Consider the following 23,717-nt stretch of genomic DNA (forward strand, 5'->3'; position numbering starts at 1 on the left):
CTACCGGGTACATTATTCAACGGGGGAGGCCCGGTGCTACCTCTGCCGGGTGATGGGACACGTCCAGAGGGACTGCCCTTTGGCCCAGCACGGAGGGACATCCGGGACCCCCGAGCCCCGGCAGGGCGCCGGCCCCGTCATCGCCGGCGCCCCTAGCTGCCCGGCACCTGAAGCCGCCCCTCCTCCTTTCCGGCCCACCAACGCTCCTGCTTGGGCCCAAAGGGTATCTCCCCCAGTGCGCCTAGACGAGCGAGAGGGCCCCGCCTCTGCCGCTTGCGATCTGGCGGGGCCTGTGGAGGAGGGTGAGGTGAGGATATGGCCGGGCATAGAAGAGAGCATGCCCCAGAGAGAATCCTCCCTCCTACATGCTGCCCCACCATTGCCTCCCCGAGTCCCTAAGCCTTTGCCCTTGCTCCCTGACCTGACCCCTGTTAGCCAGCCCCTGGATGATGCCATGGAGGGCTGGTCCTTAGTACAGGGGAAGCGGGGCAAGTGGAAGGCTCGAGCTCCGCTCCTCCCATCTGATGCGGTAGCCCCCCGGAAGACCAGGAAGGGGGGAGCCGATGCTGAGCCTTCCGCTTTGCCCCCGGGTGGGTTTTGTCCACCATTGCCGGCTAGGGAAGACGTGGCAGCATCGGAGGAAATCACTACCCGTCCTCCGGTGTCCCTTCCTATGGACGCCCCTGATGGAGCCCCTCTTGCCCCCTTACAATCTGAAACCCCTGCACGCACCAAGGCGAGCGTCGCTTCGGGTGCAGGCGGGGAGAGCCCTGGGGTGGTGGAAGGTGATCTCCCTTCCGTTTATGAGGATTTCGAGGCCCTGGGTCTGACCCCGGTTACCCAGGGGGAGGACGACCCTCTGCCAGCGGGCCTCGATCTGAGCGACCTCGTCTCGGCCCCCCTTTCCCCATGTTCCGTCCCCTTACCCACTGCTTCCGCTCCCGCCTCCGAGGAGCCCCTGGACTCTTCCAGTAACCCGTCCGCAGATGGCACCCCGCTAGCTTCGCCCGCCCACTTCCTGGATCCCGATAGGTCTGGTCACTCAGGGAACAGAAAACTACTCATCCAGTGACCAGTATATTTGCCCTCTACCAGACTCCTGTATCCCACTGGTCTGGGTCTGTCACAGTATGTATGTATAGATATACATAAATACAGGCATACAGATTGACTTCGTACAATTTCTCCTGATACCCTTGAATTTGTGATCAGCTTCTCAGAGTCTTGCATCTAGTGAATCATTTACGTTCACATAACTGTGCTGTACCTCCCGAACTGTGTGGGTACGTCTACACTCCATCTGGGAAGTGTAATTCCCAGCTCCGGGAGATGTGCATGTGCTATCTCTGACTGAGCTAGCACACTAAAAATTAGCAGGGTGGCTGTAGCAGCATGGGTGACAGCTTGGGCTAGCCCCCTGAGTACAATCCTGTCCGAGGTCTTAGGTATGTACTCGAGTGATTAGCCTGAGCCGCCGCCCATGTGGCCACTACTATTTTTAGCTCAATTGGAGCTAGCGCATGTACTGCTCCTGAGATGAGAATTACAGTGCAGCCATGCCCTGCGCAGTCTGAGCCCATGTATTTCTAGCCCTGCTCTACTGCAATTCCAGCTCATTCCTTGGGCTCCCTCCCTGAAGTTAACAGTAACCTTCCAATTCCAATTTTCTCTGTGCTGCAGGATGTTGTGCCATCTCTAGGACTAAGTGTCTATCCAGGCCTCCCATTGCAAGCATTTTTAACACAGACCTCGTTCTTGACCTGGCACAATTCTCCTCTACTTCTCGTACCAATGATTCAAGTCTCACTCTATGTGCCTCTCCCTTGCACACTGGCAGGCTTCCAACAGGAGTGCCTTGTGATGTGGACATTTGCTCACTAAGGGTGGGCTTCACAAAAGCACCTAACTCCCATGAACTCAGTGGGAATGAGACACTTAAATACCTTTGTGAACCGCAGCCTACAGGACTGATGTGTGATGTCAAAGGGACATTGCCAGACATTGCCAGACCAGGATTTTGGAACAACCACTAAAGAGAATGCCATCCCTTCGAGACGCCATTCCAGACGTTACACTGAGCCCAGTGTCTGCTTGGGGCGGAACTTGGGGAGTCTTACTTAGCTCTTGGTGACTACTCATAAGAGGAGCAGGTCACCCTGCGCAGAAAGCCTCGTGTGCCACCTGAGTCCCACTTGTATGTAGAACACCTAGCAGCACAATGTGACTCTGCTTATGACTGAGTCCCGGGAGCCAGGACCACTGTAATACAATGCCAATGCCAGGTTCAGGCTTCTGCCTCTGGAACAAGGCTCCCCGCTGCCCATCACTGTGGAATACTGTCCCCTTTAAAGGACCTTTCTGTCACATGTTCTGCGGCGACATGGCTACAGCAACACAGACCTCACAGTACCTGGAGTGCTTTAGAGCAGCCTGTCCAGGCTAGCGCTGCTGACTGCCCACGATTGCACTGAGGGGCACTGGAGTTTGTTGTCCCAGGAGAATGAATTGCTGATGCCCAGTTGTCCTTCATCTATCCCCAGCTGTGCCCATTCCAGATGGAGTCCTGAGGAACTTCTCTCTACTTACTTACTTTGGCTTTCCTCCTCACACCCTCTGGATGAGAGGGCCGTGAATAGGGACCTTCTACGTTATTTTTTTACTGCCTGGCTCTGGGGGTAAGGCTAAGGCTGATTGATTTGAGCACAAACTATACCATGAGCTAAATCCATCCCTGCTGTAACTCCCCTGACCCGAGTGGAGCACTGGGTGCAGCTCATGCAGGGGGCGCTGTGTCCATTGGGGCAGTTAGGAAATGTGTGGACCATTTCCACACATCAGGATTCCAAGCTAATGACTCCTTACATAGCAATAGCAGGATCTCTGACTTGAAGCGACAACTCTAGTAGGACTAGACATCCCCCCTAAGGCTAAGGCCCAGCAGCACCCAGGGAACTCTGTACTTCCTCAGTGAAATAGAAGCACAGGATGAAGGTGGATCCAGATACAATATTGGCAGAGTGAGAGGCAGGACTTACTGCTTCAAAAACACCTCCTGCTTGCCAGTGAACATACAGCACCATCACTGCTGCTCTTAGGGAAGGCAACACACCTGATGGATTGTTGTGGGGCAGAGAAAGGGTCAAGGATATAAAGGACTAAGGGCAGCTCTAGAATGAAGGGGGGGGGAGGCCAGTATCTCCCTGGGTCTGGCCTTTGCACTGCAGTCAGGGACTGAAACTGCTGTTGAACTGTTTCTACCAGGCAGGAGCAGTGGGCGTCAGACCTGGGGCAGTTAGCGGTAAGCTCCTCCCACTGGGCGTCTGTCCTCTGACTCCCAGCTCAGTCAGACTCCTACACAACACTGAGTTTAATTTACTGTACTATGCAAACCCCCGGCTTCCAAGCGCCCTACGGACGGTGAGTCTGTTGGAAGAGGAGGCTAAATAAAACCTTGCTGTCTGCTGATTTCTGTTCCCATTTACAGCCGCTCCATTTAGGCAACAGGAAGTGGCTTTGGCTCTCTGCCCAGGACTAGATTCTGTGTGACACACCCATGGCAAACTGGTTCCTTATGTGTGTGTAAAATCTCATTTCATTACAGCAATAAGAGCACTCAGGCCATGCATCTGAAGGGGACTATTGTACTCCATGAACCACAGGCACCGGCTTCCTCCTTGCTCCGGGGGTGCTCAAGGCCCTCTTAGCCCCAGCCCCCATTCTACCCTAGCCCCCAGCCCCACCCCTTCCTGCCCACGCTCCCCCGAGCGTGCCCCGTCCCTGCTCTTCCCCCTCCCCCTAGCACCTTTTGCACACCACGTAACAGCTGATCTCAGCAGGAAGGAGGTGCTGGGAGGGAGAGGGAGGAGAGGGAGCTGGCTGCTGATGGGTGCTAAGCAGCCCTGGAGCACCCACGGAGTTGGTGCTTATGTCTGACGGTTCGAGTAACTTAGCTTTCAGCATCACCTGAGATATGCATCACTGAAGTGGTCCAAGTTCCTGAGGCAACACACACCTACTGTGCACCCCTACGTACCAGGCCTGCTCTTATTGAAGTGCCAAGATTCCAGTGGAACACTGGCAACACCACATTCAACTGCTGCTGGGAGTCAAGGGCTGGGCTAGCAGGGGGCTGCAGGTTGGGAGTGAGGGGCACTGACAGAGCTGTATGGGGAGTCTATGGCTGTGGCAAATCCATCAGCAAAGGGTGGCAAGCAGTGGCATGTCTGAATGCCTGACTGTTGCAATGCACCAGAGCCAGATTCTGATCTTGGTTATGTCAGTATAAAACTAGAGCAACTCCATTTACTGCAGTAAAGTTGTTCTGGATTTATGGTGGTGTAACAGAGAAAAAAATCTGACCCCCAATAGCTTACGCTCAGAGGCCCAGCTCTTGGAGTGCCAAAGTAGCCAATGCTAAGCAACAAGGTCCAGAGCAGCCTGCACAAAAAAGAAAACAGATACTGCAGCTTGCTAGCTAGAGATCCCTTGATTGCCATAAGAGATCAACGTAGAGGCAGGAACCAGCACAGTCAGGCCTTACAGTCACAGGATTGCAGAGAGCAAAGGGACCTACTGTGGAACAACACAGATTGTACAGGAGGGTTTTCACTCCAAACATCAAAAAGAAACTGACCAGGCCAAATAAATGAGGGTTTCTTGAGACAGTAGCTTTTTTTATTGTAAATGTTGCTCTCTCCTGCCAGTGCTGAGCACTGTACCAGCCACAGGGAGCCTGGGAGAAGCTGCCCTCTTTGAGGAACAGGAAACAGGGCTTCCACTGAAGCAATCAGTCAGCCTGCAGTGACTGAATTTTAGAGTGGATTAAGTATGCAGCTGTACAAACATATTGGAAAGTTTATTCTCAAGAAACAGCAAATGTGTCTGACCTGGCCTCCCCGGGGAGATTGGGTTGTTGCCTTTTTTTTTTTTTAAAAGTAAATACAATGTCAAATGTGCAGCATCCCCCTCTCTGCCATGCTTAGGAAGAGCCTCCTCTTCTTCATGTTACTCCAGGGCTTTTTCAGGAAGGCTGTGATGTCACTACTTCTGCAAGCTGCCACTGCACACACCGGGAACCGGAGCTGTTGGAGAAGCCAGTGAAAGTAAGTCAGTCTCGTGCATGGTGCAAATGGCAGCAGGAAGCAGAAAGAGTCTGGAAAGAGGAAAAACTAGGGCATGCCTTCTTCATTAGCATTCCGACGGGAGAGGGAAACCAGCTGTTTGGATACTGGGCAAAAACATTGACAATTTCATGAAAAACCACCAAGTTGTTTCCGTTTCATGAGGTTCAAAATTGAACCGCTTTTCCTATCAATTTTCACAGAATATTTTTAAAAATCTTGAATTTTCAAAATTTCAATTTCCCCCTTTTCCTACAGATTGAAAGAAAGTAAATGATATCTTAGGCAGAGTTGGATTAAGGTTCTCCACCCCTTTCACCTGTGGTCCCATCCCTGTTCTGTCCCTTCCCCCCCGCCCCCATGGCCCTGCACCTGTTCCACCCAAAGTCCCATCCCCCCACCCCCATGGCCCTGCACCTGTTCCACCCAAAGTCCCATCCCATTCTGCCCCCCAATGTGGCCCTGAAACCCATTTGCTCCTTTCTGCCCCCCAAGACCACCACAGCCCTGGGCCACAGTGGGGAGTGAGATCTACTCCAGTCCCAGGGCCACAGCTGGATTTGAGCGCTGGGGCTTCCCCCACCACCCAGCGCTTCTGCCAGGGAGCGGGGTTGGGGCACAGGGGCTTCCCCCATCCTGCCCGCCCATCTGGCGCTTCTGCCAGGGCTTCAGGTTTCTGCCACGCAGTGGCAGATTTTTGCCAGGGCCCCTGGACGCAAGCCTCATTGGCCCAGTGGCTAATCCACCACTGGTCTTGGAGGATGGGGGTCTTATTCTTCTTCCCCACCCCATAACTTTTCAAATCTTCCTCTACAGCATGGCAGAATTACAGTTTCCACTGGGCCCTGATGCTCTGAGGTGCTGAGCATCCACAGCTCCCCATGGCTTTAGCTAGAATTATGGGTACTTAGCATTTCTGACGATCTGAGACACAGCTCCTTGAAGGAGGGACTGGCCCTTCTGTCTTGTGCAGCACTGTTTGTGCCCAACAAGTCATTAACAAGGACAGTTACCCACATGCAGGCAGCCAGGGTCAGTGGCTCCTAGTATCCCATGGAATGAGATATTTTACCATGGGGCGGGGAGGTGGGGCCATGAATGAAGAAGCTGTAAAAGAACCACAGCTCTGGGGACTGGACTGGTCTTTCTGACATCAATTGCAGCTTTGGCCTGGTCTACACTATGGGGTTAGGTCGAATTTAGCCACGTTAGGTCGACAACCAACCCCGTTCCGTTGACCTAAATGGCTCTTAAAATCGACTTCTGTACTCCTCCCCGACGAGGGGAGTAGTGCTAAAATTGACCTGCAAGGGGGGAGTCTCACGCAACAGGGAGGAGGATTTTGTGGAGGAGGAGAATGTGCAGCAGGCAAGTGGTGAATCCATTCTCCCCAGCAGCCAGGACCTTTTCATCACCCTGGAGCCAACACCCTCCCAAGGCGGGATCCCCAAACCCTGAAGCTGGAGAAGGCACCTCTGCTGAATGCACATTTGTAACTACAGTACAGGGTTTAAAAGCAATAGTGTTTAATGTTTAATTTGCCCTGAAGACTTGGGATGCATTCACGGCCAGTACAGCTACTGGAAAAGTCTGTTCACATGTCTGGGGATGGAGAGGGAATCCTCCAGGGACATCTCCATGAAGCTCTCCTGGAGGTACTCTGAAAGCCTTTGCAGAAGGTTTCTGGAGAGGGCTGTCTTATTTCATCCTCCACGGTAGGACACTTTACCACGCCAATCCAGTAGCAAGTAGTCTGGAAGCACTGCAGCACAAAGCATGGCAGCGAATGGTCCTGGGTTTTGGTCGCATTCAAGCAACATTCAGTCTATATATTTCTGTGTTAGCCTCAATAGAGTGATATCATTCATGGTCACCTGGTTGAAATAGGGAATTTTTGTAAGGGAACAGTAAAAGGATCCCGTTCATGCTGGGCTGTTTGCACTTGGCTAAAAGGGATCATCCCAGAGAATAGCCACGTGGTGGGGTGGGGGTAGGTGTGTGCTGCACATCTACCCGAAAACCACAGTCCCTCCTTTTAAATGTGAAACCCAACCCATTGCTTGCTCTGGGAAAGGAGGGCGCTGCAGTTTGAAAACATTCCCACATTATGAAGGCGTAAGAAGCCAACCCTGCGTACCAAAAGGCTTACCATGGCTGCCTGGAAACTGAATTCTGTTGCCCAGCCGTGTGTCATGTGTAACCATACTGGCAGGCGCTCAATATAAAAGGCAAAATGCAACCTTGTACCTAAAGCACATGTGCTGTCTGCTGTGAATTGCTTAATTCACTGTGAAAGAGTCTCCCTTTTGTTCTCAGAAATGTATCATCTTAAATTTTACTCTCCCTTTTTATCTCCCTCCAGGTGCAAATGTTTCTACGCTCCCCCTATCATCTCCGTCCCTGAGGTTATCATAAATTAGAAGGCGAAAAAAACCACACTCCCGAGGACATGTTTTCCGAGCTCATGCAGTCCTCCCACACTGATGGGGCACAGCTTAATGCATGGAGGCATTCAGTGGCAGAGGCCAGGAAAGAATTAAGTGAGCGGAGGCAGGACATGATGCTGAGGCTAATGGGGGAGCAAACGGACATGATGAAGCGTTTGTTGGGGGAAGCAAACGGACATGGTGAAGGGTCTGTTGGAGCTGCAGGAAAGCCAACAAGAGCACAGACTCCCACTGCATCCACTGTATAACCGCCTCCCCTCCTCCCCATGTTCCAGATCAGCCTCACCCAGATGCCCAAGAACGCATTGGGGGGGTGATGGGAGGAGGCTGCAGGCACCCAGCCACTCCACTCCAGAGGATGGCCCAAGCAACAGTTTGATTTTTAGTGTGGTTACAATAAACAATGTGGCCTTGTCCTTCCCTCCTCCCCCACCCCACCCGGGCTATTGTCCGTTATCTCATTTTTTTTAATTAATAAAGAAAGAATGCATGGTTTCAAAACAATAGTTACTTTATTTCGAAGGGGGAAGGGTAGCTGGCTTACAGAGAATTAAAATCAACAAAGGGGGCGGGTTTGCATCAAGGAGAAACACATACAATGAAGCCTGGCCAGTCATGAAACTGGTTTTCAAGGCCTCTCTGATGCGCAGCACGCCTTGCTGTGCTTTTCTAATCTAATCTAATGTCTGGCTGCTCAAAATCGGACACCAGGCGATTTGCCTCAACCTCCCACCTCCCATAAACATCTCCCCCTTACTCTCACAAATATTATGGAGCACACAGCAAGCAGCCACAACGTTGGTTGTGCTGAGGTCTGATCTACTCAGCAAACAGGGCCAGTGAGCTTTTAAACATCCAAAGGCACATTCTATCACCATTCTGCACTTGCTCAGCCTATAGTTGAACTGCTCCTTACTACTGTCCAGGCTGCCTGTGTATGGCTTCATGAGCCATGGCATTAAGGGATAGGCTGGGTCCCCAAGGATAACTATAGGCATGTCAACATCCCCAACAGTTATTTTCTGGTCTGGGAAGTAAGTCTGGGAAGTAAGTCCCTTCTTGCAGCTGCTCGAACAGCAGCGACATTCCTAAATATGCGAGCGTCATGCACCTTTCCTGGCCATCCCATGTTGATGTCAGTGAAACGTACCTTGTGATCCGCCAGTGCTTGCAGCACCATTGAGAAGTAGCCCTTGCGGTTCACGTACTGGTTGGCAAGGTGGTCCGGTGCCAAGATGGGGATATGCGTTCCATCAATCATCCCACCACAGTTAGGAAACCCCATTGCAGCAAAGCCATTCAGTATGACCAGCACATTTCTCAGAGTCACTACCCTTGATAACAGAATGTCAATGATTGCATTGGCTACTTGGATCACAGCAGCCCCCACAGTAGACTTGCCCACTCCAAAAACTGATTCCCGACTGACCGGTAGCAGTCAGGCATTGCAAGCTTCCACAGGGCTATCGCCACTCGCTTCTCAACTGTCAGGGCAGCTCTCATCTTGGTATTCCTGTGTATCAGGGTGGGGGAAAGCAACTCACAGAGTTCCAGGAAAGTGGCCTTACGCATGCAAAAGTTTCGCAGCCACTGTGAATCATCCCATACCTGCAACACTATGCAGTCCCATCAGTCTGTGCTTGCTTGCCTGGCCCAGAATTGGTGTTCCATTGTATCAACCAGCCCCACTGCTGCCATGATATCCCAATTGCCACAGCCCGTGCTTTCAGGAACGTCTGTGTCCACGTCCTCATCAAAATCCTCCTCGTGCTGGCGTCTCTTAGCCCGGTTCTGCATATACTCCAGGATAATGCGCAAGGTGTTTACAATGCTCACAACAGTAGTGGTGACGGTGAGCTGAGTGGGCTCCATGCTTGCCATGGTATGGCGTCTGCACGGGTAACCCAGGAAAAAAGGCGCAAAACGATTGTCTGCCGTCGCTTTCACAGAGGGAGGGGCGACTGATGACATGTATCCAAAACCACCCGCGACAATGTTTTTGCCCCATCAGGCATTGGGAGCTTAACCGAGAATTCCAATGGGCAGCGGAGACTGCTGGAACTGTGGGATAGCTACCCACAGTGCACCGCTCCGTAAGTCGATGCTAGCCACGATAGCGAGGACGCACTCCGCCGACTTAATGCGCTTAGTGGGGACATATGCAATCAACTGCATAAAATCGATTTCTAAAAATCGACTTCTATAAAATTGACCTAATTTCATAGTGTAGACATACCCTTTGTTACCTCTTTCCTGCTGTTCTCCAGTCCCCCCTGCTGGCGACTCCTAGCTCCCAGCACTGGCTTCTAGTGCTGATTTCAGCTTTGCCTTCACTGGAACAAGCCAAGAGCACAGTGCACAGCTCTGCTTCTTTTCCTCCTGCAACGTGTGGTCTGTTCTCCAGGCACTGCCTCCCCAGAGCTCAGTTATAGATGCCCTTGCAAACGACTTCCCACGCTGACTCAGTACCAAGGGCTGTGGAAACGGTGCCCAACTTGCTGCTGAGCAGATGGTTGCGTCAGCTACAAGTCTTCCCATTGCATGCCATGTCAGCTGGCAAGCCACATTCAGCAGCAGGGTAGGGCTGGGTGGAGCGGCTCTTACTAAGTGAGAATTACTCACAATGAGGGAACTCCCCCGTGAGCAGCTAACCCCAAGCTGGGGGAGTAGATCAGAGTGAACAGGCATGTATGGCAACAGCTGCATTGCCCTCTGAGCAACACCAGGGTCTCCAATTCATGCATGCTCCTAGGCAGGTGCCCTTGAGGGGGGGAAATGGGTAAAGGGGACCCCTTCTCCCCTCCCCCTCCCAGAGCATGTTTGCAGATGGCAAGTGTAATTTGGTTGCTAGTGCTCTGGAAGTGCTGGGAGTAGGGGGAGGAGGGACCAGTCTGGCCAGCACTAACTGGCCAAGGGGGGATGTGTTGAGGCACTAGCATGAGCGCTGGGGAGAGCGCTGTAGAATAGCTAAAGCAACTGCTGTAGGCACCCCCAGCACTCCTGCCACATGACACTTGCTGTGCCTTCTGCAGGCATAATGCTCCCCACATTGGCATGGTGCTGGTTCACAGAGACCACCGATGTGAAAGCTGGAAGGAATCCATTGGTTCATCTAGCCCCCTGCCACAGCAGGCCTACCCCCTCAAAAGTAACCTTTAGGGCCTGGCTTTAACTGAAAGGTTTCCGTTGTCCTGAGTTCTGGCAGCAAGACAGATTTGATTAGCGTCTGGGGCAGCAGAGTCAGTAGTTAGAAATTCAAGGCCCTACAGAGACTGCTGTGAAACCAGCTGTGCTTCCAGCTTCAGCCCATCTCCCAAAGGGTCTGATGGTTCCATTTCGAGACAGGTGAAACAATCATGGCCATCGAGCCAAGGAAGTTCATCTGTTTCTGGTCACTAACAAACACGCTGGCTCTTGCTGCTGCTTGTGCTTGGCTGTATCGGTGCTGGTTTCCCCTAGGCAAAGGGGCATCAGAGGCTCTGAGCGAGTGGATGGCTCAGACTGTTCTCCTGCTCAGTGTGGGGGAGCTAATTGGAGATTGGTTTAATCCATTTGCAGCCTTTGAAGTGAACAAGCAGATGTCTGAAGTGGCTCCCTTTAATCTTTACACAGCTGCTCTGGGTCACCCTCCCATCAGCCAATGCCTCCACCAGTGCCTGCTGTGGTTGGGCTGCGAGTTCAGACAGCCTGCAGCCAGTTCCCCCTCAGACCTGGTGATGGTCTGAGTCCCTAACAGGCCTTCTTAGAAATCACCCAGAAGGGAAGAGAAATGCAAACTCCCCCCACCCCAAAATAGGGTGGTATATGGCATCACCCGCCATCCCTCTCTAGGAGCCCCCCTGCAAGTCTGGGCAGGTGGGGGCAAAGCAGTGACATGTCTGGGCAGATGCAGGAATCTTCATGGCCCCATCTCTCTTCCCCGCAGTCCTATATTGCAGGGCAATATAATGTGTTACTGTCAGCTCCACTTACACACATTCTCCCCATGCTCTGAAATGCCTTCAGGGGGCAATTTAGGTCAATTCTGGCAAGGAAGAATGGGCAGCTGGACTCCTGAGGAAGCTGTCCTGAATTGTGCCATGACCACTGGTAGAAAGGACTTCTATGACATTCTGCCAAGAGCGCCCTATCTCAGATTTGACTGTGGTCAGCGATAAGGTCCCCACTATTCACCAAGTCCATCCAAGCAGCCTCTGAAAGGTTCTTGAGCCTAAATAACACTATAAACCCACTCCCATCTGCAGACAAAGTGTAATACCCTAGTTCCACTAATAGCTGCTGACTGCAATATGGTTCATGAGTCTTATATAAGCAGAGGGAGAGAGCAGGTCCACGTTCTTGGCCAGACTGATCCCTGGTGTAACTCCACTAGAGTCGCATTGCTTCTGTCTGTGTGAAACTGCCAAGGGGCAGACTGGAGATGCAGGGGACTACAGTTACTTTAGTCAAGCTCCACCCACAACCCTAGACTCCTCCCCCATAGTGTCAGAGTAGATGTTTCTGCTAAAATGACCAGCTGTGAAATAGTTAATAATGTTGATTTTAATTTATCAACATATGACTTCCTCGTGAACACCCCACCCTCAGCTCTCCAGATTAAATGGTGACACCCCGCCCACACCCCCACATAAACCCAACTCACTGGGCTTTCAGTGGAGGATCCAAATGGCCATTCTTGTGGGCTCAAACTGATCCACGGGCCTCTCTCTCTGTTCTGTCGAAGTGGCTCAGAGCAGGTTACTGCTGCCCACAGATGAGAGAAGAGATCCCAGGATGTTGCCGTTCAGGGTTGGCCCACAGAAAGGAGACGGGATCTACTGCAGCTTTCAGCTCGAGTGATAAGTTTGGAATGGAAGAAACAGGCTTCTAGCCCTAGCTCCACAGAGTTATGTGTCTGATTTATGTGGTAACTGTGTCCATTGTCTTTACAGTACATGGGTGAGTTACAAGCAGGAAGTACTTTACTCGCCATCTTTAGCTCAGCCGAGTGGATGGAGCTATAGGAAGAGCTAACAGGAAACACTTACCAGGAACCCCTCTAGATTTGATCAGCCTCAGACTGAACAGTCATTTCAGACCTGCAAGAATAAAACAAACAATAAGTGGCAGGACAGCAATTCGCATCAGCAGGAAGAGTAGAAAAAATACCCTGGGAAAGAATTTTGCTGGACAGCCCTAGAGGAGAGCTCCACTGAGCACACTTTGATTAGCTGAGAGTATTGTTTCCAGCTCCTAAGGGGGAGATGTTATTTGACATTTTGACCTAGTTCTTACTGAGTCTCAGAGCCATGACTTTAACACCAGTGCCTCAATTCTGACCATAGTGGCGTAACTCTGGATTTACACCAGTGTAACTGACCACAGTGTGTTGACTCTGCATTTACACTGCTGCAACAGATCAGAAGCAAGCCCTGCTAGTGCACATACCTGCAAACAGCCAGCCATTATGGCTCAGATTTTCAAAACCAGTAATTGCATGTGGATGCTCAATTCCTGTTAATTTTAGTGGTAACTGGGTGTCCAAATATTCTAGGTTGCCTTGTAAGTCTGAGTCCGTATCTCCAACCGTAGCTTACCCACTGCCTGGACATTAGCACTTATTTCAGTGCTGGTCAGAACATCAGGGCTATCCCCTGCTCTGTTTGGGGAGCACTGCAAGATCTCTGATTTAAGTGCCACTAGGCCCAGGTGGAAGGGACTCAGAGTTCCCTGCTCTCAGTCCCTGTGGGATGGAATATTTGCATTTACTGTCTGTAACTCCTGTTTACTATGTCCTTAAGGCAAACAGCCCAAGTTCCCAGCACTTCTGGCTATTCCCTACCCCCATCCAGTCAATCCTAAGCATGTCCCTGTGCTCAGTCCCAGCCTTGTGCCCGGGGACTCATGTCCAAATCATACTTTGGAAGAGTGGATCCCAGAAGGATGCCTTCCCATGAGGTGACTGATGTGGGTTGGTGTTATTAACCAGTCCTCAGTACCCGTGCAGTGTGCCCAGCATCCCACATCCTTTCCTCACCTTGTAGCTACTGGGATATGTAACGCTCAGGAAATAGGCTGTATTAATAAACCAGCGGGTAGGTGTTTCACATGTTTCAGGATGGTTATTTCAGCAATTGAAATTACCTTCCACTGAAGGGCTGGGGGACAGATCTGCACCCTTCCACTCTGAACTGAGGGGCACTCACTAGCTTGCCAGGTGATGACAGCATTCCATGCTTCTAAACATGAGATCTTGGTCTGAGTCTACCTGCCTTCTTGTTCAGCAGGCTTGCAGGATCAGGAGGACAGAGATGGGGACTCTTGATAATTAACAGCAACCCACTGGGGTTTTTAGTAGTAGTAGCCCATTCAGCCCTCTTCAGTTGTAAGGATCCTACAACACAGGATCATGTCAGGGATTTATAGTGTCTGTAGGTGCAGGGGGAGATAAAGGTAGAATCTCAAAATTATGCTGAGTGAAACAGAAGGTGAACGCTGGCTATATGTGTGTCTTTCAACTCTTAGGCCCTGCCTACACTAGGTCTCAAACGGGGACGGGGCATACCCTTGTGGCTAAAACACAGGCCAGGGAGTCAGGAATGCTGGGTTCTAGTCCCATCCTGCCTGTGACTTTAGGCAAGTCATGTAATCTCTCTGGGATCAATTTCCTTAATTGTAAAATGGGGAAAATTCTATTTCAGAGGGGAATGTGAGACTTGATTTATTAATGTTTGTAAAGAACTTGGACACCAGTGGAGGAAGGTGCTAGAGAAGTGTATAGTGCTATTTAAATAGACTTTACTGAACCATTTTAACAAGCAATTTAAATATAACTGCAGCTAAAATTATTTAAAAACATGGATGAGGCCAATGTGGTTCAGTACTATTTAGAAAAGCTGGACAAGCACAAGTACATACGCTGCAGCCGAAGGTGCTAAAGAAGTTGGCGGATGTGATTGCAGAGCCATTGGCCACTATCTTTGAAAACTCATTGAGATTGGGGGAGGTCCCAGATGATTGGAAAAAGGCTAATGTAGTGCCCATCTTTAAAAAAGGGAAAAAGGAGGATGCGGGGAACTACAGGCCAGTCAGCCTCACCTTAGTCCCTGGAAAAATCATGGAGCAGGTCCTCAAGGAATCAATTTTGAAGCACTTAGAGGAGAGGAACGTGATCAGGAACAGTCAGCATGGATTCACCAAGGGCAAGTCATGCCTGACTAACCTAATTGCCTTCTATGATTAAATGACTGGGTCTGTGGATGAGGGGAAAGCAGTAGACGTGTTATTTCTTGACTTTAGCAAAGCTTTTGATATGGTCTCCCACAGTATTCTTGCCAGCAAGTTAAAGAAGTATGGGCTGGATGAATGGATAAGGTGGATAGAAAGGTGGATAGAAAACTGGCTAGACCATCGTGCTCAATGGGTAGTGATCAATGGCTCTATGTCTAGTTGGCAGCCGGTATCAAGCGGAGTGCCCCAAGGGTCGGTCCTGGGGCCGGCTTTGTTCAATATCTTCATTAATGATCTGAAGGATGGCGTGGATTGCACCCTCAGCAAGTCTTCAGATAACACTAAACTGAGAGGAGTGGTAGATACGCTGGAGGGTAGGGATAGGATACAGAGGGACCTAGACAAATTAGAGGATTGGGCCAAAAGAAACCTGATGAGGTTCAACTAGGACAAGTGCAGAGTCCTGCACTTAGGATGGAAGTATCCCATGCACTACTACAGACTAGGGACTGAGTGGCGAGGCAGCAGTTCTGCAGAAAAAGACTTAGAGGTTACAGTGGATGAGAAGCTGGATATGAGTCAACTGTGTGCCCTTGTTGCCAAGAAGGCTAATGGCACTTTGGGCTGTATAAGTAGGGGCATTGCCAGCAGATCGAGGGACGTGATCATTCCTCTCTATTCGGCATTGGTGAGGCCTCATCTGGAGTACTGTGTCCAGCTTTGGGCCCCACACTACAAGAAGGATGTGGAAAAATTGGAAAGAGTCCAGCGAAGGGCAACAAAAATTACTAGGGGGCTGGAGCACATGACTTATGAGGAGAGGCTGAGGGAACTGGGATTATTTAGTCTGCAGAAGAGAAGAATGAGGGGGGATTTGATAGCTGCTTTCAACTACCTGAAAGGGGGTTTCAAAGAGGATGGATCTAGACTGTTCTCAGTGGTACCAGATGACAGAACAAGGAGTAATGGTCTCAAGTTGCAGTGGTGGAGGTTTAGGTCGGATATTAGGAAAAACTTTTTCACTAGGAGGGTGATGAAGCACCTGAATGGGTTACCTAGGGAAGTGGTTGAATCTCCTTTCTTAGAGGTTTTTAAGGTCAGGCTTGACAAAGCCCTGGCTGGGATGATTTAGTTGCGGGATTGGTCCTGCTTTGAGCAGGGGGTTGGTCTAGATGACCTCCTGAGGTCCCTTCCAACCCTGATATTCTATGATTCTAAATCCTATTATAAACCATTTTAGATACTGTGAGCTAGCACATCGGGGTCTAAAATGGCTTCGAGTAGCAGAATTTGACTCCATCCACCTTGCAGAGCCAAACCACAGCTAAGCCATTTTAGTTGGCATCATACATGTATATATACACACTATATGCACACAGAACGTACTTTCCATGTTACAAAATACACAGTATACACATTTTACATTATATGTATGTTCGCATGTACATACACATACTTATTTATATCTACTTGTACTCTAACCTTACATGGGCATAACCCCCACTGACGTCAAAGAAAGATGCACCTGTGTTAAAGCAGGTGGAATTGGGCCCAGGGTTTTATATACAGTATGTGTACACAGACACAAACACATGCACAATTTCATGCAAAAGAAGAGCACTAATTCAACATTCAATTTGAGAAATCATGCTCTTAAAAATCATGAAATGCTAAAAGTTTTTTATTATTAAGGGCAAAGAGCAAACTATCCCACTGTGTAGGAAAGATAGGAAGTATGGCAAGAGATCTTCAGTGATATAAAACTCAAAAAAGAGTCCTACAAAAAGTGGAGACTTGGTCAAATTACGAAGGATGAATATAAACAAATAACACAAGTATATAGGGAGAAAATCAGAAAAGCCAAGGCACAAAATGAGATCAAACTAGCTAGGGACATAAAAGGAAACAAAAAAACATTCTACAAATACATTAGAAGCAAGAGGAAGACCAACGACAGGGTAGGCCCGTTACTCAATGTGGGGGAAAGACAATAACAGAAAATGTGGAAATGGCAGTGGTGCTTAATGACCTCTTTGTTTCAGTTTTCACTAAGAAGGTTGGTGGTGACTGGACGTCTAACATAGTGAATGACAGTGAAAATGAGGTAGGATCAGAGTCTAAAATAGGGAAAGAACAAGCCAAAAATTATTTAGACAAGTTACATGTCTTAAAATCACCAGGGCCTGATGAAATGCATCCTAAAATACTCAAGGAGCTGACTGACGAGATATCTGAGCCATTAGCAATTATCTTTGAAAAGTCATGGAAGACGGGAGACATTCCAGAAGACTGGAAAAGGGCAAATATAGTGCCCATCTATAAAAAGGGAAATAAGGACAACCCGGGGAATTACAGACCAGTCAGTTTAACTTCTGTACATGGAAAGATAATGGAGAAAATCATTAAGCAATCAATTTGCAAACACCTAGAAGATGTCGAGGCCAGGGAGACCATATGGAACTTCAGCTTCTTCATGAACTTGTTGAGGTTCCACAGGTCTACGATGGGTCTGAGATTCCTGTTGGCCTTGGGGATCAGGAAGTAGAGTGAGTAGACCCCCTTGCCTCTTAACTCCAAAGGAGCCTCTTCCACAGCTCCCACCTTTAGAAGCCACTGTACCTCCTGGGCTAGAAGCCGCTCATGAGAAGGGTCCCTGAAGAGGGAATGGGAGTGAGAATATGAAGGAGGGGAGGAAATGAACTGCAGGGTATATCCCACTTCTACCATGCAGAGTACCCAGCAATCCAAAGTGATGTTGATCCACACACGGTAAAAATGGGACAAACGGTCCACAAACGTAGGGGTAAGATCCAGCCTTGTTCTGGTGTGCCATCTTCGGGTGCACCCTCATAAGGGCTGCTTAGACCCCGCCGGTTGTTTTGCGGGCACAGACACGGATGTTGAAGGGGCGTGAGGTGTATATCTCCTCCTAAAACCCTTGTTTCTCTGCTGACTGAAATCCTGCCTCTGCTGTTGAGGTTGGTGGAATGGGCCCATAGGTTGGGGCTTATAAATGTTTATACAATGTTATAGTGTTTACGAACCGGGACTGGCACGTGAAGTCCTAACAACTTTAGAGTGGCCCTGGAATCCTTCAGACTATGTAGGCAGGCATCTGTCTGGTCTGAAAAGAGGGAAGTTTCCTCAAACAGCAGGTCCTGAATTGTTTCCTGGACCTCATGAGGGAGTCCAGAGGGCTGGAGCCAAGAGCTCCATCTCATCACTATGGCTGTGGCCTGGAGGGATGCCTTGGATCCAGCCTTACCTTCCTCCATCGAAGCCGCAAACTCAGATCTGGACTCTGTTGATGAGAGTTCCTTGAACTTTAACATGGCAGACCATGAATTAAAATCATAATTTAGGAGGGCCTGGTGGTTTGAGATTCTCAGTTGGAGGCTCTGCGTAGAGCAGACTTTTCTCCCCAACAGGTCCAGTTTCCTGGAGTCCTTTGCCTTAGGAGAGAATCCTTGTTGTCCCTCTCTCTCCCGCTAATTGGCAACAACCACAACTAGGGAACCCTGCGGGGGATGGGTATAAAGTACTCATACCCCTTCGGGGCACAAAGTACTTCCATTCCACCTGCAAAGCCTTGATGGGCTGTAGAATGGCCTCGTTTAAAGGTAGGGCCACTCTAGCTGGACCTGAGTGTGCCAGTATGTCTACCCGGGCCAGGGCTGACTCCTAACTCTTCTGCTTGTACATTCAGGCTTTGAGCCACCCGACGCAAGAGCTCCTGATGGGCCTTGTAATAATCTTGTGCGGGTGCTATGAACATGCCCGCCACTTCTTCATCAGGGGAAGACAATGAGGAGGCTTGTACTGTCATCTGGGCTTTCACGTCTTCCGTTGCTAGTCAGTCCCCTGCGGGGGTATCCTGGGTCTCATCCACTTCTGCAGCCGGAACTGAACCCCTCTCTGAAGGGGAAGGTGGCGGTACTCTTGCCTCCAAGGGTGCCGAGTGGGACCGACCCGTGTGGGAGGCTCAGTAGGATTATGCTGCCCACGGAGTCCACATTGGCCACTGTAGTGGCCTCTGCTACTGGACAGGTGGCTATGTTGGCTGGCTCAACCCTTAGATCACCGGCACAGGATGCCTACAGTCTGGCTCGATGTCTGTTCCATTGCAAGGTATAGGACCTTGCCATCGACTTGGAGCTCGAGGACTCACTTCTGGGTGACCATGGAGGTGCCTTACCCACCCGGGCCGTGGTATCGCGAGAGGAGTGGTGCCTTGATGATGATTTGCTCTGGGAATGTGACTGGTCCCTCAATGTGGGATGGTGCCGGGGTAGTGACCAGTGTTAGGATTCCAATCGGTGCTGTGATTGCAAGAGGTGCCGGACTGTGATCAGCGAGGAGTGGAGCCTCTAGAGGATGAGTGAGATACCAGGCACTGTCTCGCCATCATTGAAGGCTTGCCAAAGACAGGCACTTGCATCCATGGGACAGTTCTTGTGGTACCCGACCTACCTCCGATGGGCCTTGGCTCGGAGAAGGTGCTGGAAGGGACTGAAAGCCTTTCGCTGCCTCATATGCCTCTGGCGTAGTTGGCATGGCCAGGGCTGAGTCATGTCTATGGCTCACCCTAGGCGAGGAGTCCATGCTCACCGGACTCAATGGGTCCCTTCCTGGGGCCAGAGTCAATGGCGCAGGCTGGTCACCGCCAGTGTGAGAGTAGCCCAGCACTGGTCTCACTCTGTCTGCAGCTTTTCTCAAAGAGGATCGTCCCCAGTCCCACTTCTTTGTCCTTTTGTTTGGCACTGTTGGCGATGGGCATGAGTATTTGCTTGCAGAACAAGAGCATTCCAGCAACTGTCACAGACTGAAAGAAGGAACTGAGGAGGCAGTTGTTTTAATTGTCATATTTGAATTCAGCACATCAAAATACATAATAAATAGCACATTTTATCTCTGAAGCAGACGACTTCTCAAAAATTGTAGACCAGTGTAATGTGATAAATAACAGTCAGCATGGATTTGTCAAGAACAAATCATGTCAAACAACCTGATAGCTTTCTTTGACAGGGTAACAAGCCTTATGGATAGGGGGAAGTGGTAGATGTGGTATATCTTGACTTTAGTAAGGCTTTTGGTATGGTCTCGCATGCCCTTCTCATAAACAAACTAGGGAAATGCAACCTAGATGGAGCTACTATAAGGTGGGTGCATAACTGGTTGGAAAATCGTTCCCAGAGAGTAGTTTATCAGTGGTTCACAGTCATGCTGGAAGGGCATAATGAGTGGGGTCCCGCAGGGATCAGTTCTGGGTCCGGTTCTGTTCAATATCTTCATCAATGATTTAGATAATGGCATAGAGAGTACACTTACAAAGTTTGCAGAGGATACCAAGCTGGGAGTGGTTGCAAGTGCTTTGGAGGATAGGATTAAAATTCAAAATGATCTGGACAAACTGGAGAAATGGTCTGAGGTAAATAGGATGAAATTCAATAAGGACGAATGCAAAGTACTCCACTTAGAAAGGAACAATCGGTTGCACACATACAAATTGGGAAATGACTGCCTAGGAAGAAGTACTGCGGAAAGGGAACTGGGGGTCATAGTGGATCACAAGCTAAATATGAGGCAACAGTGTAACGGTGTTGCAAAAAAACCAAACATCATTCTGGGATGTATTAGCAGGAGTATTGTAAGCAAGACAAGAGAAGTAATTCTTCCGCTCTACTCTGCGCTGATTAGGCCTCAACTGGAGTATTGTGTCCAGTTCAGGGCGCCACATTTCAGGAAAGATGTGAACAAATTGGAGAAATTCCAGAGAAGAGCAACAAAAATGATTAAAGGTCTAGAAAACATGACCTATGAGGGAAGATTGAAAAAACTGGGTTTGTTTAGTCTGGAGAAGAGAAGACTGAGAGGGGCCATGATAACAGTTTTCAAGTACATTAAAGGTTGTTACAAGGAGGAGGGAGAAAAATTGTTCTTCTTAACCTCTGAGGATGGGACAAGAAGTAATAGACTTAAATTGCAGCAAGGGCAGTTTAGGCTGAACATTAGGAAAAACTTCCTAGGCAATTTATTCCAGTGCTTAATGACAGCTAGGGAAGTTGTGAAATCTCCATCATTGTCCAACCCGCTCTTAAAAATCCCCAAACACCTGTCAGTGATGGTCTAGATAATACTTAGTCCTGCCATGAGTGCAGGGGACTGGACTAGATGACCTCTCGTGGTCCCTTCCAGTTCTATGATTCTAAGTTAAGACTGAATGCTCCTATATGTATATACATTAACAATGAGCTGTAAAAAAAAAAAAAAAAAAAAAACATGCACCTTTTATGGTTTCATAATACACTAACCAGGCCTCAACTTTTTTTTAATTCTCCCCTAAACTCCTTTTTAAAAAAAACCATTAGAAATATCTGCTCTTTACTTTCCTGATTTCCTGGAAATCCAGTTAGACAATCATATGGCAATAGGCTGAAACCTGAGTTGTAGCTTTCACAACCCTCATTAGACAGGCTGGGATGTTGAGCCTCAGGTCAATATTTTAAGGGGTAGGAAAACTGCAGATGATGTTTGACCCTCTTGAGATGTCATTATCCATCTTCAGTTCTCCATCTTTATTATTATTTGGTTTCAGTTGCGATTCCACCATGTCTCTATGAAGGCACACAGCCACATTTATTTTTCTTTTTCAGTTTGTCTTAAAAGTATAGTCCCTCTTTATACCATGGTAGAAAAGAATCCATACAATATTGTGCAGCATATCTAATACAGAACACAGACTACTGTAGAATTTGACACAACACATACACCATGGTGTACTACTATGTAATACAGACTCTATGCCAGAGTTAGACCTCAGCTACACTGCTGTAAATCCAGAGTCAGTTTGTTGGAGTGGCTCTAGCTTTACACTGGCATTACTAAGGGCTGGTCTATACTACCACTTAAGTCGATGTAACTTGTATCGCTCAGGGGTGTGAAAAATACACCCCCCAGAACGATGCAAGGTACATTGTTTTAAACGCTGTCCACACTGGCGCTATGTCAGTGAGAGACACCCTCCCACCAAGATAGCTTCCATCTCACACAGAGGTGGAATAATTATGCCAATGGGAGAATGCTCTCCCATTGGCATAGCAGGTCTTCACCAGACGCGGTGCAGCTGCACTGATGTAGCGTGGTAGTGTTGACTTGCCCTGAGAAAGGAGAACTTGTTTTTTTAAAGAAAAGCCAGTCAGCAGAATGAATGATCAGAGTCAAGTGACATGTTTCTTGGTGAAGTAACCAGCTGGGGTCATTGATAATTAGCTGTCTTCACTGTCCCAAAGGAGGTAGAAAATGGTCCCCTCCTCAAGTTTTCTATCCCAGCCTTAGCAGGTATTGGCAAAAACTATGCTAGAAGCTCATCCCACTTGGAGTAGGCCATCCAATATGGCCTTAGGTGTCCTCCCTAACCATGAAGAGAATACATTATATGCTGTACATATGGGACGTATGACAGATTGCACTGTACGTTCTGCCAGTGCCCAATCTACAGGCTGTTACCCTTTCAATTGATCTCCATTTCCTCGGTTACCCACTGCTGCCTACTGTAATGCCTGTTGAGGCTGCAGCAGCATCCATGCTGCTGTGAGCTCCCTTGCAAGCAGTCATTCTTTTAGAAGCTTTGTCTCCTTTCTGCTATTCAGACAGAAAGAACTGGCCGAGCTTAGCAGAAATGGAAAATCCAGAAGAGCAAATAAAAAGCTTATCTGAAGAGCCAAAGATCACTGAGGGCATGGCTACACTTGCAGATGTAAAGCGCTGGGAGTTAAACCAGCCTTCAGAGCCCGCAGCAGGGAAAGTGCTGTCATGTGTTTACACTGTCAGCTGCAAGCGCAGTGGCATGGCCACATTAGCAGCTCTTGCAACGCCACAGAGAGCAGTGCATTGTGGTAGCTATCCCAGTGTGCAAGTGGCTGCAGCATGCTTTTCAAATGGCAGGGTGGGGAGTGTGACAAGGAGTGTATTGTGTGTATGTGGGGGGAGAGAGAGCGTGTTTTGGGGGAAGAGAGTGTGTCAGCACGCTGTCTTGTAAGTTCAGACAGCAGCAGGGGGAAACCCCAACATTAGCCCACACACACACACCTCGGCAGCAGCAGCATTCCACAGTAACGGTTTCCTTTGTCCCAGAGCAGATAAGCATGCTGGCTGTCAGAAATAGAGCTTTGAAAGGGGATATCCGCATGCCTGCAGTCGAGTTCAAAACAATGACAAGAGTGGCCACTTGACTTCAAGGGATTATGGGACGTTTCCGGAGGCCAATCACAGCGCAGTAATGCAACACATCATCCACGCTGACACCTGGGCGTTTCAGCCAGTACACAGCAAGCTCTATGCTTCTCGTGGAGGTGTATTACCAGGAGTGCTCCAGCTGCAGAGTCCAGGCGCTCTAAGTGCCTTGCCAGTGTGGACACCTCAGGAGTTAGAGCACCCGGGACTGATTTAATGAGCTCTAACTTGCAAGTGTAACCAAGGCTTGAGCCAAAAGCACACCCAGGATGAACTGTCTTTACCATTGAGCCTCACCGTGGCTCCTGGGGATTGTCTGGTGCTGTCTTCTCACATACAGCTCTGTGTTTGCTGTCTCCTGCACTGCTTGTTCTGGAAGCAGGACATAGAAAAATATCTCTCTCTGTTTGATAAGATCTGAGACTGCCTTGCAGTACCAGCTCTTGATCAGGTTAACCACTGATGGAGGCTAGGACTTGAACTTCTGTCTTCCCTGCTGCTTATGAGTCCTACATCTGACACAAAGCTCCTGCAAGCCTATAAAACAGCCCTGAGGTTTCCTTCAGTTGGAAATGCCTTTATCATTTCAAAACTTTTTTATTTTAATTCAGCATTTATTTTTGGTGCTGTATGTAGTGACTGAGAACAGTGACCTTTTGGAGAGCATTACACTTCAGCAGCACAAGAGAACATAGCACTCTCATCCCTC

This window comes from Chrysemys picta, chromosome 10 (genome assembly GCF_011386835.1).
Source record: "Chrysemys picta bellii isolate R12L10 chromosome 10, ASM1138683v2, whole genome shotgun sequence".
Classification (NCBI taxonomy): Eukaryota; Metazoa; Chordata; order Testudines; family Emydidae; genus Chrysemys; species Chrysemys picta.